Genomic DNA, 3,792 nt, shown 5'->3' with positions numbered 1-3,792 from the left:
TATACATTTTGAATCCCAAACCCATGTGAAAGCAGGCTTCAGAGGGAGACCTGTTTTCTACCTTCTTAGAGCCCAGGTTGTCTTCCTATGCTAGCGAATCAATTTTTGTCTAGTTCAACCTTATTGAAGGTGTAGTCCTTTGAAACTCCCAACTTCCTACAGGTGTTTCAGTTCCAACCCCCTGCCTTACTGAGGCCGAAGGCTCTGTCTCCTTCCTCTACAAGGCCATCAGAACCTAAGCACGTGTGCTCGCTTCAGCAGCACATGTACTGGAATTGGAATGATGCAGAAAAGATTAGCATGGTCCCTGCACAAGGATAATGCACAAATCCGTGAAGTGAAGTGTTCCATATAAAAAAAGAAGAAGGTGGATCACGGCAGATGGGAGGCAGGACTAGATTGCAGCTCCAACTTGGACGAACAGAGCAACATGTGGACGCTCGCATCATGAAATTTTGCGCCGGAACGACTGCAGGAATAAATCAGGAAACCCAAGAGGACCCACAGACCCTCTGAAGAAAGCGGACTGCTCCTGCAGGACCTAGGAGACACACCAAACACTGTGAGTGCCCAAACTGTGGAAGTGGGAAAGGGAGCTCTTCTGCCCCTGAACACACACCCCCACTGGGGAAACTGAAGGCCTAGGTTACGGGAGAAGATTCTGACCTTACCTGAAGCTGAGTTGATTTAGATACCGTGCGAAATACAGGAGTAGAGGAAAGAGTGGGAAAAGCCCTGTGAGCTCACTGGGTCCCCTAGCAAACCATTTCTGCCTGGCCTTACAGGGGTCCTTTGGTAGGGTGGCCAGAGGCACTTGGAAAAGGTCACAGGGAGAAAGAAATCTCCAGCCGAACTTTGTAACAATTTGAACTGAGGCCGGGCACAGTGACTCAAGCCTGTAATCCTAGCACTTTGAGAAAGTGAGGAGGGTGGATCACCGGACGTCAGGAGTTCAAGACCAGCCTGGCCAAGATGCTGAAACCTCGTCTCTACTAAAAATACAAAAATTAGCCAGGTGTAGTGATGCGCGCCTGTAATCCCAGCTTCTCGGAAGGTTGAGGCAGGAGAATTACTTGAACCCAGGAGGCAGAGGCTGCAGTGAGCTGAGATCGTGCCACTGCACTCTAGCCTGGGCGACAGAGCAAAACTCCATCTCAAAAACAAACAAACAAACAAACAAACAAACAAACAAACAAAAAAAGACAGTTCGAACTGATGGACTGATGGAGAAGTCTTCTGGCCAGAACTTGTTAGGGGGTGGGGCATGAATCTGGTGTGCAGACTCCACAGGCGGGGTAAGAAGGAAAGCCATACTTGCTTTCACAGCTGGGAGGTGGGTAGCCTGGGGCAAGATCTCAGCCCTGCTTACTCACTGCCTGGAAACAGACTCAGTGCTGTTGGGTGGGGGTACAGTGGGAGTGAGACCAGCCCTTTGGATTCTGTGGGAGCTGTGTGAGGCCTGTGACTGCTGGCTTTCCCCCACTTTCCTGACAACCTGCACAACACAGTAGAGACATCCATAATCCTTCTATGATTATAACTCCATTGACCTGGGAGCCTCACCCCCATACCCCACAACAGCTGCAGCAAGACCTGCCCAAGGAGACTCTGAGCTCAGACACACCTAGCCCTGCCCCAACCCAATGATCCTACCCTACCCACCCTGGTAACTGAAGACAAAGGGCACATACTCTTGGGAGTTCTAGGGCCCCGCCCACCGCCTGTTCCTCCCCATACTACCACAGCTGATGCTGTCTGGAAAGCGCCACCTCCCAGCAGGAGGCCAACAAGCACAAAAATAGTGCATTAAACCACCAAAGCTAAGAACCTTCACAGAGTCCATTTCACCCCCTTTCCATCTTCACCAGATCAGGTGCTGGTATCCACAGCTGAGAGATCCATAGACGGTTCACATCACAGGACTCTGTGCAGACTACCCCGAGTACAAACCCAGAGCCTGGTAGACTTGCTGGGTGACTAGATCCAGAAAAGCTGTAACAATCACTACAGCTTGGCTCTTAGGGAGCCACATCCACAGGAAAAGGGGGAGAATATTACATCAAGGGAACATGCCATGGGACAAAAGAATCTGAACAATGGCCTTCAGCCCTGGACCTTCCCTCTGACAGAGCCTACCCAAATGAGAAGGAACCAGAAAACTGACTCTGGTAATATGAAAAAACAAGGTTCCTTGACACCCACAAAAGATCACACTAACTCACCAGCAATGGATCCAAACCAAGAAGAAATCTTTGATTTACCTGAAAAAGAATTCTGGAGGTTAGTAATTAAGCTACTCAGGGAGGCACCAGAGAAAGGTGAAGCCCAATGTAAGGAAATAAAAAAAATTGGAGAGCCACGGTGGCTCACACCTGTAATCCCAGCACTTTGGGAGGCTGAGGTGGGCGGATCATGAGGTCAGGGGATCGAGACCATCCTGGCTAACACGGTGAAACCTCGTCTCTACTAAAAATACAAAAAAATTAGCCGGGTGTGGTGGCACACACCTGTAGTCTTAGCTACTTGGGAGGCTGAGGCAGGAGAATCGCTTGAACCTGGGAGGCGGAGGTTGCAGTGAGCCAAGATTGTGCCACTGCACTCCAGCCTGGGCAACAGAGTGAGACTCCATCTCAAAAAAAAAAAAAAAAAGGAAAGAAAAGAAAGGAAATGAAACAAGAAGAGAAGGCCGAGCATGGTGGCTCATGCCTATAATCCCAGCACTTTGGGAGTCCAAGGTGGGCAGATCACCTGAGGTCAGAAGTTCGAGACCAGCCTGACCAACATGGCGAAACCCTGTCTCTACTAAAATACAAAATTAGCCAGGTGTGGTGGTGCATGCCTGTAGTCCTAGCTACTCAGGAGGCTGAGGCAGGAGAATTGCTTGAACCCGGGAGGCGGAGGTTGCAGTGAGCTGAGATAGTGCCATTGCACTCCAGCCTGGGCAACAAGAGTGAAACTCCATCTTAAAAAAAAGAAAGAGAAAAAGAAAAAAAAAGTGAAGAGAGGAATATTCAGTGAAATGGATAGCATAAATAAAAAACAATCAAAGCTTCAGGAAACAATGGACACAATTATAGAAATGCAAAATGCTCAGGAAAGTCTCAGCCATAGAATTGAACAAGTAGAATAAAGAAATTCAGAGCTCAAAGACAAGGTATTCGAATTAACCCAATCCAACAAAGACAAAGAAAAAAGAATAAGAAAATATGAACAAAGCCTCCAAGAAGTATAGGATCATGTTAAATGACCAAACCTAAGAATAATTGGTATTCCTGGGGAAGAAGAGAAATCTGAAAGTTTGGAAAACGTATTTGGGGGAATAATCGAGGAAAACTTCCCCAGCCTTGCTGGAAACTTAGACATTCAAATACAAGAAGCACAAGGAACATCTGGGAATTTCATTGTCAGAAGATCATCACCTAGGTACATTGTCATCAGCTTATCTAAAGTTAAGATGAAGGAAAGAATCTTAAGAGCTGTGAGACAAAAGTACCAGATAACCTATAAAGGAAAATCTATCAGATTAACAGCAGATTTATTAGCAGAAATCCTGCAAGCTAGAAGGGACTGAGGCCCTATCTTCAGCCTCCTCGAACAAAACAATTATCAGCTAAGAATCTTTTTTTTTTTTTTCTTGAGACGTAGTTTCGCTCTTGTTGCCCAGGCTGGAGTGCAATGGCGAGATCTTGGCTCACTGCAACCTCTGCCTCCCAGGTTCAAGCGATTCTCCTGCTTCAGCCTCCCAAGTAGCTAGGATTACAGGCATGCGCCACCATGCCTGACTAATTTTGT

At 47.4% G+C, this 3,792-nt stretch overlaps 1 non-coding gene across 1 annotated transcript; it reads left to right on the top strand.

Annotated features, from left to right (window-relative positions):
* Positions 1-245: 245 nt before the first annotated feature.
* Positions 246-352, top strand: LOC119621062 (U6 spliceosomal RNA). The gene has a single exon (XR_005237588.1). It is a non-coding gene; the product is annotated as a U6 spliceosomal RNA (small nuclear RNA).
* The last annotated feature ends 3,440 nt before the right edge of the window (positions 353-3,792 follow it).

This window comes from Chlorocebus sabaeus, chromosome X, assembly GCF_047675955.1.
Source record: "Chlorocebus sabaeus isolate Y175 chromosome X, mChlSab1.0.hap1, whole genome shotgun sequence".
NCBI lineage: Eukaryota > Metazoa > Chordata > Mammalia > Primates > Cercopithecidae > Chlorocebus > Chlorocebus sabaeus.
Note: the sequence above shows the minus strand (reverse complement) of the source record. Positions and strands in the feature narration are given on the sequence as shown.